Genomic DNA, 15,000 nt, shown 5'->3' with positions numbered 1-15,000 from the left:
TATTACATAAGTTTCAAGTGGTTACATAACTTGTTACGTAAAAGGCGGCGAGCTGGCAGAAACGTTAGCACGTCGGGCGAAATGCTTAGCGGTATTTCGTCTGCCGTTACGTTGTGAGTTCAAATTCCGCCGAGGTCGACTTTGCCTTTCATCCTTTCGGGGTCGATAAATTAAGTACCAATAACGCACTGGGGTCGATGTAATCGATATAATCCCTTTGTCTGTCCTTGTTTGTCTCCTCTATGTTTAGCCCCTTGTGGGTAATAAAGAAATATACATAACTTGTTACGTAAGTATCATGAGTTGATTACAAGCGAATACAAACATACATGCTACTCACACGCATACATAGGTATCCAATGTACATTCAAAAATGAAGCCCATGAGTCTTTTGAAACGAAAATGCCATTGGTAAGACTTCTTCATGATTGTCTTAGAATCTCTTAGTTTACTCATTCATTTTCCACTTTCGTTGAATACGTTTTGCATTTATATTTAATGGCTAATCAGATAAGAAAGGGTAGTGGCAATGAAATTATTTAGGACCTCCAAAACTAGTGAGAAGGAAAGAAAAAGTTATTTCTAAATCGGGGACGTAACCTAAAAATGTAAAACAGAGTGGATTATGCTAAAGGCTCTCAAGTGCTAAATGGGAGTGTTAAACCAGGTGATGGATTAAAATAGGCCACTAAAATATTAAAAGGTGGAAGAGACATACTAGTAAAGGAGATAGAAAAATCCTTCAAAAGGTGATACAAATATGCAATTTGGTACACCTATAGGTTAAAACATGCTCTTTAAGACAGGTATGATTGCCAACATGCAAATCAAAAATGGTGACCAAAATTCAAGCGTCCAACATTATAGTGAAAAAGATAGAAAAATCTTTCAAAATGTGATACAAATATGCAGTCTGACACACATAGTTTAAAACAAGCTCTTTAAGATAGGTGAAAATTGAAAATGCAGGCAAAAATCCAATAAGGTGTCCAACATTAAAAATTAATATTTGCGGTGAACAGGAAATAATTTTTATTATAATATACGCTATTTATTATGCAATATTTTGCACAAACTGCCTTATATTTATCTTTTGAAAGATTTTCCTACTGTCTTCTTCACTAATTCAGATTATGCAGGTTTCATCATCAATCAAATGCATGGACACGCATAAAAGGAAATACAAAGAAGGGCTGACTTCTTGCATGTGCAACGTTTTGCAACCTCAGTTTTGCATGAGTACTTTTTAAGTGCTTGGAATTGTTCTGTTATGGCTCTTAGTTCATTCCAGTGAATAGTGGATGTGCCATCGTTATTATTTTTCCATCCCCAGGTGATAGGTGATGGCAGATCTGGAGAGCTTGGCTCCATATATGCCCCACCTGATATGTAGCTCCACCTGATATGTATAACCTGAATTAGTGAAGAAGATAGAAAAATCCTTCAAACAGTAAATATAAGGCTATTTGTGTAAAATATTGCATAATAAATAACGTTTATTATAATAAAACTTATTTCTTGTTCATCGTAACTATTAATTTTTAATGTTGAACGCCATATTGGATTTTGGCTGCCATTGGTAATCATGCCTCTCATAAAGAGCATATTTTTAATCAGAATTGTGCCAAATTGCATATTTGTATCACTCTTTGAAAGATTCTTACAATATTTGACGTTTATCAGGCGACGAGCTGGCAAAAACGTTAGCACGCCAGGCGATATGGTTTAAAAACCCAGGTCAGTGGTAAGGCGGGGTTTGTGGGGTCCGTTATAATCTCGCCTTCACTCCATCTGTTATGTTTTATTGCGTCCTATCATCATCCGTATTATATATAATGTATTTAGAAATTTTAAAAGGACCCCAATCGCATTTCATGTAAAATCATTCGATTTCATTGTGCAGCTCGTTTTATGTATGCCCTTATGGATAATAAAAAATTAAGAAACGTTAGCACGCCGGGCGAAATGCTTTCGTCTGCCGCTACGTTCTGAGTTCAAATTCCGCCGAGGTCGACTTTGCCTTTCATCCTTTTGGGGTCGATAAATTAAATACCAGTTACGCACTGGGGTCGATATAATCGACTTAATCCGTTTGTCTGTCCTTGTTTGTCCTCTCTGTGTTTAGCTCCTTGTGGGTAGTAAAGAAACAGGTATTTCGTCTGTATTTACGTTCTGTGTTCAAATTCCGTCGAGGTCGACTTTGCCTCTCAATTTTGGGGGATCTCTAAATTAAGTGCCAGTTGTGTAGTGGGGTCGATCTAATCGATTGGCCCCTCCCCACAAAAGAATTTCGTGCCTTGTGCCTAGAGTAGAAAAGAATATTTGACGTTTATACTAATCACTAAACTTATATTTTCAGACACTGATGTTACGTCTAGAAACTTTTGTAAGAAACTTAGAGAACTGAAATGGTGCTTAACTTTCATTTACAAATATTTTAAAAATTTATTCTAGGTAAAGTCGGGAGAGAACGCATTTTAGAAAGTACTGTAAATGTGCATACTGCTATCTTAACCTCATTTAAATAAGGTATCTATTCTCTATCTCGCCCTTCTTCTCCTCCTCTGCCTAATCCACCCCCCCTCTTGTTGTTGTTGGCAGTGGTGGTGTTGTTATTATTCCTTCATTGGCGGGTTTTATACAAATACTTACTTGTGGCCCGAGGGAAAAGAAGGTAAGAGAGTAATTGCTTTCAGCTACCTAGCTTGGAGGTGCCATAAAGGCACTTTATTTACGAGAAGAAATGTGTGCTTTGTACATATAACTTGATGTTGAATATATTATTGTGTGCCTTCACTACAATATTGAGTGCACTTGTGTATGCCTTTCGTAAATGCTGTATTTGCAATATTGTATTGAAAGTAGTCTGTTATTAAACATGCAGTGACTAGTTGTATTATTTTCAGTATATGGAGCGTATACCTAAATCCTGTGGTTTTAGGTACGTGTTTGCATGTAGTTTATTTATTACAAAGTCATCTATTATCATAGTAACAGTTAAGGCGACGAGCTCTCAGAATTGTAACTGCACTGGCATTTCTTCCAGCTTTACCCTCTGAGTTCAAGTGCCGCCGAGGTCAACTTTGTCTTTTATCCTTTCGGGTTCAAAAAAATAAGTATCAGTCGAGCACTGGAATCAATGTAATCGATTAGCACCCTCCTCACTCCTGCCAAAACGATTTCATACCTTGTGCCTATAATAGAAGTGGACTTGGGAGCTGACATCGTCTTTACACCAGCAATAATCTTCGTTTGTCAGAGTGAATTTTCACATCACAGAGGCGTTTCATATTGCATCCTTAATCTTCTAGGAGTATCCTTTTACTAACTCTTCTTTACGTACTGTATCTCTTTAATCGAGGGACATCTCTTTCAGTCATGAGAGAGCTGTGGCGATGAATGCCACGACGTCACAGTAATGATATTGGATACCATGGAGTTAGTCGGTAGTATTCTAAAGAAATACAAGGAGATAACAAGAGAAAATTTAATCAGGGCACGTCGTCCGGCTTTCAGATCCACACCCAAGGAGACAAATCCTAATAGGAGAGTGACATGGGGTGCGGGATAGACAGACTGATTAAACTTCCCAGAGCTTGGTTTGGCCTGGAATACCAAGTGGGTGTGGACTGGAGCGAGGTTACGAAAAGGCTGACAAGCCTAACCCAAAACGGACCGAAAGGGAACTATCCCTGACAAATTTGGCTGAGGTGGTGAAAGACTATACTGCCTCCTTCGTAATATAGTGCCTAAATGTCAGGCCTTTCCCCTGATCCCGCCTGGAAAGATTGGAGGATCCGTTCTATTTGCATTGGAAGACATACGTTACAGTGGTTAAGCGGCCTATCTTCTATCAACATTCCTTGAAATGATTGTTAATGCGCAGACACTTTCTCAGGTTGCGCCACCTACCATGATTCTTGGATAATCAGCCGGTGTTGCCTTCCTTTGTAATGCACCTCTTTCCACAAGCAATCTCTTTCCTGCACAAACGAGCTGCAATCTTCAGTCAAAAAAGACCAAGACAGGGCAATTTTATTTGAAACGCCATTCGGCTTTACTGCCTCAACCAGTTGGACATTGTAGTCGATTTAGTTCTAAATTTGTAATATACAGAGGACTAGTGGTGGGAAAGAGCAACTGGAAATTCTTAGCTTCCAGAAATCCTTTGCTTGGTATTGTTATTAAGGGACATTATCGGTTCGAGCTAAACTCGATAGGAAATGCAGCCAGAAGGAAATGACCGAGACGTGCACAGAGTGACGAAACCATTTTGCACGCACTCGGTCCATGTCAGGCCATTGTTGACCTTGAAGTTATATCTGGGCCAAGTTTTAGATTCCCGGGTATCAGCAAAGCTGCATCTTCTTCTTCTTCTTCTTCTTCTTCTTCTTCTTCTTCTTCTTCTTCTTCTTCTTCTTCTTCTTCTTCTTCTTCTTCTTATTCTTATTATTATTATTATTATTATATTATTATTATTATTATTATTATTATTTATTGTCTTTGCACAGCTTCTATCGCTGGAGATGTACTAAGGTGCCAGCTGTTCACTACTAGCGAACTAAGGTAACACCCCTTATTTTTCGAGCACCGTCGATAGGCCCGAAACTCGGCACCTGGAGAGGCAGGTCCATGTCAACCGACAACGTTGTAGGGCAACGGACGAAAGGACCGGTTTAATTGATCGGGATTTGGTTTGGTCTGGACCTCCAGGTGGACAAGAACTGGCGGGAGAGGTAACGTGCAAGGTAGCCAATCTCACATAGAAATGGGCAGAGCGGAAGAAGTCAGGCGGATGGCCCGAATGTGCACATCGTTTCCATCATCTACTATCGTCTAACCGTCGTCCCATGCCCTGCTTTGTGGTTGATCAAACTGGAGCGCTTGTTCTGCTTCCAGTGTAAGGGACGTGTTCCGCTCGTTAGACGGCCCATCTGCAGTTAACAGCCGTTGAGTGGAGGGCTGGGCATTATAAGCTTTCATATATGGTTGTTGATTGTCGTAGGAGACATTCAACATCCAAGAGCCAATCTCAAAATCCAAGCTGTCCCCAGCAGAGCAGTTTGTTGGCTTGCTCTGCTCTCATGTCAATTACGATTTCTCTAACATATTTCTCGAACTTGGTTGTTAGTGCTCCGAATATCTCTACAACTACTGGAATGACAGACTCTATCCTCATTGTCCACATTCTTGCAATTTTGTCTTTTAGTAGTCTGTACTTTTCAAGTTCTTTGTCATTTATGCGTGCATCCCCTGGTATTACAATATCTATAATATTGGTTTCCTTTTTTCTTTATTATTACAATATCTGGTCTCGGAGCATCGATAAGGGAGTCACAATGGATTGCAAAATTCCACAGTATATTATGTTCCTTGTCCTCGCGATTCCTTCTGGGTTACGGTCGTACCATTTCCGTGTTCTGTTCAGGCCGTACTTTTCACATAGCCTCCAGGGAACAAACTTAGCTACGTTATCGCACCTTCTTTTGTAGTGCTTTGAGCCAGCTTGCTATACTCATTCACAATATGTGAGATTGTTTCGTTTCTGCTGCCACACATCCTACAAAAGGGCGATTCGCTACTCTTATCTATTTGGAACTTGGTATAATTAATTCTCAGAACGTATTCCTGGGTGTTGCATATCAGTGCCTCAGTGCATCCTTTCAAATCACTTCTTTGCTATTTCCAAGTGTTAATTTTGTCTTTTCTTTCGATTTCTCTGAGGTATTGTCCATACGGTGATTTCATTTTCCATTTGTTTACTCTTTTTCCATCATCTTGTCATTGGTGCTATTGTTCTATTTCACTGCACAATCAGAGTATCGTAATAGAGCTGCTTTGTATTATTGTCTCTTTATCTTTTAGTGTTAATGATATTATCCATCTTGACATGATACACTATCTAATACTGGAGCTAATTTATTTACGTGCCGTCTCCAATATCTAGGGTAGGAGAATGTTGAAACCTTTTCGGTAATCAATCTATGGTCGGCTTAGATTTTTATTTCATTTTTGTTTCCATTTCTGCTCTTTTCAGTTTACTACTCAGTTTACCAATATCAGCGATTTATATCCATACACACGCTTCCATACTTTTTTTGCTCTTCTGATAAGATATGAGTTGCAGTTAAATAACCAGCTTGTAAGGGAGAAGATATGACAAGGTTTTATATATATATATATATATATATATATATATATATATATATAAACTGTACTGGGAGAAGAAGAAGAAACGAAACGAAACGGAACGAATCGAATCGAATCGACGCGAAGGCGCTCAGTCATACAATAGTGTAATAAATAAAATATATGCATACATACATACATATATGTACGTACCTACATCTACATGTAAATATACATGCATATATAAATATATATACGTGAGTACAGGACACCACAAATAGACGCAGAACTCAACGAGAACGAAAACGTAAAAACAAGCATGGAACGAACCTTTTTTTTTTTACAAAGAAAAAAACATATATATACTGTCAGTAAACAGGTTATTGGTTTGTAGTATTTTGAGAGTTTCTTTGTTTTCTCTTGTTGGCTTTTCGGAGTTAATATTGTTTCTCGCTGGTTTACAGTACACAAGTAAAATATTAATTCTAGTAATTCATTGATTGTTGCTATAATTTTATGTATACTCGCTAAATACTTTAATTATTTGACCACGTTAATTTTCTTTCGTTATTATCAATTCTATTCTTTGACACTATTTCTGATATATTTTCATTGTTTATTATAAACTCACAAACATTCGTTATGATAGTTTTTACGTTATCCTTCATCGTCCTTTCTTCTCCAGATCTCACGCGTCTCATATACCGCGCTAGCATGTTTAAGTATAGTATGAGTAATATGATGTATGTAATATTTCTAGACCACTGTCCTTTTGGCTCACCGTTCTTCTGTTGTTTTATTTTATTTCGATTTACGCTAGCAGTAGAAAACAGTTTTTCTTTTGTTGCTTCTTTTGCTTGTCGCAGTCACATTTTGCTAGTTGTTATTATAACCAGTAAATATTGTCCATATCCAACACAAAGAAGGCACAAAATAAATGTTTGTTTGGGTGTCTTAAATGCACCACTTTCTAAATGATTCGTAATTTTACTTAATTTTATTTTCCTTATCTCGTTATCTAGTTATTCCATCCTGGGCCCTTAATTTAACATCAAGCCATCGTTTTTGTTATTTTGTCATTCATTACCGCCTGCCGTTGTGCCTTACCCTAGTTTTACTCTTCTTTTGTGCTTCATGTGAAAAGGACGCGTCCAACTAGACAGAAAGTCTATCTGCTGCTAACACCTACTGTGCAGAGTGTTCGGTATGCCGTGGCTGATGACGCACAGACAGGAGCCGAGACTGCGACATCTGTAGACACACCTGGACGGTGATAAGCGAAGCCGTTGATTGTTAAATACGTTTGTGAGTCCATCGCTAAGATCGCTTTGTCTCCTTCCTGGGGTAGGGAAAGGCAGGCAATTTTCCTCCGTTTAGTGGCCATGGCAAAAAGAGGTTCTACGGTGAACAAGATAGAAAAGCCCAAAGATATACACTTTCATTACCGGGCATCTCCTTTAGCTTCTCCGTCCACTTCAAGATTCCAGCGCCGCACGAGTTTATTGCCGAAATTATGTTTCTGACATTCAGCTTTGAAGCCGGTATTTTTCTCACTCGCTGCAGGCGCTCTCTTTTTGTCTTTTTCTTTATGCTGTGGTGTTTGATTCCATCTGCCTCAAGTATTCCAAGGTAAAATTTATAGCTGGATTGAGGTTGAATTGCCTTCATCATTTCTCCACTTGGCAACCATATGCCTTCTGTCCTGGCAAGCTTTCCTCGCCTCGTTACGATCGTAGCACATTTTGAGAGTCCAAACTCCATCTTAATATCATTGGAGAAAATCCGAACAGACTGGACTAGGCTGTCCAATTTCTGCCTTAGTTTTTGTGAATCACTTCAGGTCGTCCATAAATAGCAAGTTGTTTAGTTTTCCCTTACCTCTTCCCTCTACATTTGCACCAATCTTTTAAAGCATATTGGTAGCTGAGTGCTGATACTTCCAAGTGCGCCAATTACTATTGGTATCATGTCTACTCTCCTCATTGACCACAACCTACGTATTTCTCACTTCAAATCGTCATAGTTATTTATTTTTTCTTCTTTCTCTTTGATCCTGTTCCCACCGGAACATGCTCTGTCGATTATCCTATATGTTCTTTCTTTTTTTATTCACCACAACAATGTCCGGTTTCCGATGTCTGATCAGGTGATCGCACTGAATCATTGCATTCCATTATTATTATCATTTCTCCGCACGCGCGTAAGCGAAAACAGGGTACAGAAATCACTCGTCTTAGTCTGTTTGTCTGTGTGTTTGCAAAATTACTGGAAAATGGCTGAACGGAGAATCGTTAGCACATCGGTCAAAATGTTTAGCGGCATTTCGTCCGTCTTTACGTTCTGAGTTCAAATTCCGCCGAGGTTGACTTTACCTTTCCTCCTTTTAGAGTCTATAAAATAAGTACCAGTTGAGTCCTGGGGTGAATTTAATCGACTTTCCCCCTACTCCGAAATTGCGAGCCTTGTGCCAAAATTTGAAACCATCATCATCATTACCACCAATCAGGAAATCCGTCAGTAGACGTCGGCTAAAACTATTAGCTCAAGTACTTTGAAAATCTTCTAGAAATGAATTGTCTATCAAGGATTTCTGGAGGCTTTTCAAATTACTACTACGTAATGCTACCGGTTTGGGGCAAGCTCTTCAGTCAGAGAAGTATCATCAGTTGGGTCTGTTCGAGACGTGCGGAGAACTATGAAGCCGAAATTCGATGGTTGATCTGTGGAGCTGTATTAAAAACTATTAGCGCAGGTAGAACTGAACACGCCGTCAGCTCAGGTCGATGTAGATATTGCACCATCTCTCTCTGCTGGCAAGTTGAGGCAGGTAGTTTTCTTCCAATTTACGCAGGCTGATTGCTTAAGCAAAAGAGGTTTATGGTAGATGTGCTTGAAATGTTGAGGGTACGGCTCTAGCTTACCAGTCTCATCATCAAGAATTTTTACTTAAAGTGGAAAGTTAGGGCGAAGAAGAAGGTTCTACGCTCAAGTAAATTTGATGAAAATCCAGTTTAGGTAAAATAAAATAAATATGACTTGTGAGAGGAACTTTCATTTAAATTTGCCCAGAAGTTGTAGCTGGGGTGACTAAGTGTCCAGAAACCACTGTGTTTAGGGTCTTGTAGTCTCTTGGTATTCCATTGATGGAGGTTCAGAACACTTCAAAAATGCGTTTATTTTTTTTCTTTTATAATAGTTTACTCTGTCTTTGATACTGTTACATTTTTGCAACTCTTCAGTCTTAATAAATACAGTCCGTTACGTTCATTATCATTTTCTAGTTATGTGTGAAACCATTGTGGACAATAAAAAAAATCATTAACTTGTTTTTTTTTTTCAGTGGTCATATGTTTATTGTTCAATTTGACTATACTACCGAGGTGAGTTCTGTGGGTATTCGGTATGTGTAATATTATATTTCAGTATTGTATTTTATACTATATAGAAAGTTCCCTGTGTAATATGTGGGCAGTGATTAGCCATGCTCTATTTTTTTTTTGCATATTTGTAAGTCCTGGAGTTTTGTGTATGTTGTTTATTGGTTCTTTAAAGCAAAATTCTTTTTATAGACAATAGGCTTGGTAGTCACTAGTATTGGAATGACGGATGAGATACTAACCCCATAAGTGTTTTCTTCCCCATTTGCAATGTCCTAGCATAACTAGAAGAGAAACTGCTTGTAGTGTGCTTCTGTTCCTGGTAATCTTTGATCAGTTCTTCTCTATAAGCCTGTAAATATAATCTAGCTCAATTTAGTGAAGTGTTAAATCGTTTTATATTTGAATACATTCTTTCATTCCTTCATAACTGGGAGAAATAAAACCAGTTGACATCTACTTTTGTATGGTCAATTTCAAGAGTGGTTTTCTTGTTTTACAACCCGTTTTATTGGTATCACTGAATTACTCCAAATTATAATGTAAGATAGGGATTGTAAAACTGTTAATCCCTGAGGGATGAATGAGAGAGTACGTGAGTTAAACGGTGATAATCTTTTTACTGTTCAAGTGGGATTTTAATGTTTTTTTTTAGCTTTTAATTTTTTTGTGTTTTTATACTGTCAACTTCCAAAACCACTAACTATTTGCAGCTATTTTCTTTATCAATTTGTTTTATATCCTAACTTGTAAGGAGCTCACCGTATTCCAACCTTGTGTTTTCGTTTTATCACTGCCTCTCAAACTGTTGCCAGATTTGAAACACAGATTTGAAAAGTGTGCATGTATTTCAATCGGTCACAACAGAAGCTGAACATAGCGTTTCCTTTGAATTTCAGATTTATCTTAATGTCTTAGATGGTGAAAATCAGCCGAATGGTTAAGAAAGTTACGTGACATCTAGATCTTAAACTAGCTTTGGAAAAATTTCGACAAATGAATTACAGAATTTTAACTGCTTAGAGTAATTGTCGGAGATGCTTTTTCTCGCCTCCGCTAGAACATATAGAAATCCTTATGGGGAAGACATGCCCGGTATCATAGCGAATATTCTAAATAAATAGAAAGCTAATTCGGAAATATAAGGTGGGGTTGAATATTAATCATCAGCACAGAAATAGAGCTGAAGCCAACTTCTTTCTGCGCACAAGATATTTTACCTGACACTGTAACTATTCTAGTGATCTAAGCAATCTAAGTAACAAACAAAAAAGCGGACCATAAGCAGGAAATAAACTTTAAATCGTGAAGGATGTCAAATTCTCCAAACAACGTCCACTTAACATCAATAAAACACCTTAACAGCTATGACATTTAAGTCGATTCTCTGTTCCTCTATGACGTACATTATATTGAAAAAGGGCGGGGTTTACATTTGTTAAAGAAGCCGTTAGTGGTGTGCATGGAGAACTGTCTAGAATTATGTGTACTCGTCTATTTATATTATATATTACATTTTAGATCTAATAGTGTTAGGGATAGTTGTGGTACTTGGGAGTTACCCTCCACTGAACAAATCGTAGATCTGTTGTATGTTAAGTTAGATCTATTATAAGCTTAAATCATTGATTGCTGAAATGCTTTTTTTTATTTCTTGTTTTATAAGCGAGGTACATTAATAAGTTAGTGTAAAAGATAAACGAACAAAAAGATGGTTTATTGAGAACTGCAAGCTTTTCAGAAATAGCAGAATGCGCCGTTTGGTTTCATTTCTCATATTTAAAGTCCGGCCACATCGATTTTGTTATCATTCCATCGGAATCAATAAAATGACTGCCTCGAACCAACAAGGGAACCTCTACATGGTCATCTGATCTTCCAGAAATAGCACCTATTTCTCCTTCAATCCTACCTCACTTCTTAAAAAAGAGACGGAACAGAAAAGATAATGTAGTGCTAGATAGCCATCCACCAAAACGACTGTACGGAGTGCTTTTGAATATATGTTTGTGCGATCAGGGTTGACTGAAATTAAAATCACAATGGGCTTCTCTATTTTTCTGCTTATCAAATTCGCTCACATAGCGTTTGTTGGCCAGAAGTAGCAACAATAACGTTTATTCTAAATATCAAACACATTTAGGATAAGGAAATTACTAAACAGATTACTGTTGTCGTACTTTAGTCTAATGTCATCCCTGATTGGACAGAATTATGATCAATAGACATTCGAGCTGATCACATTCAATATTTTATTCGGCCAGAGTGCATCTACAATAAAATTACCCAATATGTCTCTTCACTTTTACGATGGTAGAATATGATTTGAAGGAGATTTGGTATGTTTCTAGCAGGTCTAGCGTCCGTTGTGAGTCTCCTTCGTTGGCCGGTGCTCAAGTTGTAAAATTCTAAACTGAAATTACTTTAAGACTTGCCGCAAGTTAATTATTTATCATTTACTATAAGTTAATTTGATTGACTTTATACTCATTGTCTACAAAAATAGCCTTCAACCTAATCCAAAGAATTTTATATTTGTTTTATTCATAATTTTTGGCTGTTATTTATTACTGGATTGTTAGTTCAAATTTTATATTATGTAATAGAATCGTTTTCTTTTTGCTTAGTGGACTTATTAGCAAACCAAGAAACTCTTAATACTTACTGTAATACTTGCTGTAATGTTCGCTAGACTAGTTAACTGTTTTATTTTATGTAAAGATGGAGAATAAGCAGAGTCATTAGAGCGTCAAACAAAATGTCTTTCCATATTTGATCCAGTTTTTGCATACTTAGTTCCTTTCCTGTCGACATCAAGATTGCCTTTCATTCTTCCGGAGTCGATGAAACAATGACCTAGACAAGCGCTTGGAGCAATTTAAGTGCCGATTTGGGACAACATGCAGTGAACTGGCTTGGTACATGAGTCCAAACCCCCGCCCAACTGTGGGGATCTGATGACAGATGAATGACACACTGGTGGAGTGCACTACTGCCACATCAATATTATCTATTTGAAAGCGGCGAGTTGGCAGAATCGTTAGCGACGTCAGGCAAAATGCTCAGCGGCATTTCGTCTGTCTTCATGTTGTGAGTTCAAATTCCATCCAGGTAGACTTCAGGGGTCGATAAAATAAGTAATAGTTGAATACCGGTGTTGATGTTATCGTCTTATCACCTCCCCAAAGCTGCTTGTGCCAAAATTTGAAATCAGTATTATCTATTTGTAACACTCTCTATTACTGCCAACAGAACACGGACACTATAAAGAGGTACACAATGCACACGCGCTGGCTATATACACGCACTCACTTCATGTCAGTTACCCATACATACACATACTCTCATGGATGAACAGTAATAAAAGGAATAGTGCAAAATAAAATTAATTGCTTTATTTTAAGTACAATTAGACATAATAGTTTCTTATGATTTTTTCAATTAAATTAACGGAATTATTCGTTTTCTTTGATTGGCATTTATCTAATTTGCCAAGAGATTTCGTGGGGTTCCAACCACAGTACATTGCCCAGCCACGCATGCCATGTTCCTTAGTTCCTCTGTATAGTTTTTGTAGTGTGCTAGGTGAATGCTAGCCTTCAGCTGAAACCTACTCCATTTCTGGAAGGAAGAGATGCAGTTAGTGGCACCCAACGACTTTCTCACAGCGGTGTGTGATTCAAAGAGAGAGAAAGAAAAGGGGGAGGGAGAGAAAGAAAGAGAGAGAGAGAGAGAGAGAGAGAGAGAGAGAGAGAGAGAGAGAGACTGGTAGACAGACAAAGAGAGAGTGAAAGAAGACTTGTCCCAGAACTTGATTTGTGCATTATCGATCTTAGAAGAATAACAGGCAAACAGCCGAAACAACTACCGCAAAGTATTTGTCTGATATTCTAACGATTCTGTCGATCGATTAGCCTAAACTAGATGCATCATACCTGAAAAGAATACGGGAACGGGTGATCACCACTGGAAAGCCTTTGATTATAGATCTCTTCAGTCAGGGCAGACTCGGGACCAGGAAACAAGAAAATAAAACAAAACAAACAAGCTTTAGAATCTACACTTGAAAAGTAAGTATTTGTGTGAATGTCTAGCTGAAACTCTACCGGATGAGAAGCTATAAAAGAGTTCATTTCCTCATTACTATATCTCTTAAATAATGACGTCATTTAATGTGATCATGCTATAGGTGTCGTTATTTATTGTTTTTGTCATCAGCTAAATATTTTGTTTCGCCTTACTCAGCTACTCATATATCAATATAAAAAAATTATATATAATGGCATGAGATATATTATTTATTTTTGAGATAACTGAATAATGCTTTTACAAAAACTAAATCAATATCTATATTAACCAATTTGTTGAAGGGAATGTCGTGTACTCCAGACAACCTGACCTCACACCAACACAACTTAACCTCAGTCCTACCCATAAATTGACCTTACTCCCACGATTAGGGAAAGCGAGACTCTGTGACCTCTGCGACTTCGTTTTTCTTTATGTAAGTATAATATAAAAAGTGATACAGTTCAACTTTCTTTTCTTCAGCACAATACTTGTTATTCATCACGAAGAGAAATCATTATAAAAAGGTGTAACCTGTTCAATAGAAGTAAAAAAAAACAGGAAAGATACTGCACTGACTTTCCCCATGCTACTTTTTGTAACACACCTATTTTTTATTACTTTTTTCTTTTAGCTGAATTTGTTCCTTAAAAGTTATTGTTGAAAATATTCTCTTTACTCGATATAGATAGACTTAGTTCAAGAAAACTCATTCTAAGTTTGATTTAGTACTTTAGAAGGAGAACAACACAGAATGAATTTAGAACAATAGAGCAAATGCGTAGGGGGGGCACTGCTTCTCTTGATGACTCCTACATAAATATTTTTCTCTCGTTTACTCACTCTTGTTTAGATCAAAATGTAAGGTGGTTAACTAAATGGAAAGACACACGGTGTACCCTTAGTGGTCTGCTATCACAGGGGAGACAATGCCTCCAATGTTATGTTAAGGCAGGATTGGAAGTTTGAAATTTAAACCAAAAACTAAAAAAGAAGTTGTACAGAATATACGTGTTTCATATTTCTTTTTTTTTTTTTTATCTACGTATCTTAGAATTTTTATCTTAGAATTTCATTTACTAAAAGTGATACTGTAACGGTTCGAAAAATGTGTGTATCTGAATCTTCTAAATTCCGAATTTATTCAAAGTCAAAATGATCTAGTGCCCAATCGTTTATCTAATTATTTATAATTTTTTCTGATGAGAAAAAAATGGGTGTCATTACCTTTGGGTATTACTGTACTTGTAATTATGAAGTGAATGATGCCCAGCTTCAAAATCAATGTCTGCAAAAAATGAAGAAAGAATGTAGGTGGACAGAAACCCGAGAGTCACACCAAAATACTTGCAATAGATTGCAACAGGGTGCAACAGTATGAGTAATTCTAAAGGCACCTAAGGGCAAGATGATGTTATATCGGACG

This window comes from Octopus sinensis, linkage group LG3, assembly GCF_006345805.1.
Source record: "Octopus sinensis linkage group LG3, ASM634580v1, whole genome shotgun sequence".
In the NCBI taxonomy this organism is placed as follows: Eukaryota; Metazoa; Mollusca; class Cephalopoda; order Octopoda; family Octopodidae; genus Octopus; species Octopus sinensis.
Note: the sequence above shows the minus strand (reverse complement) of the source record.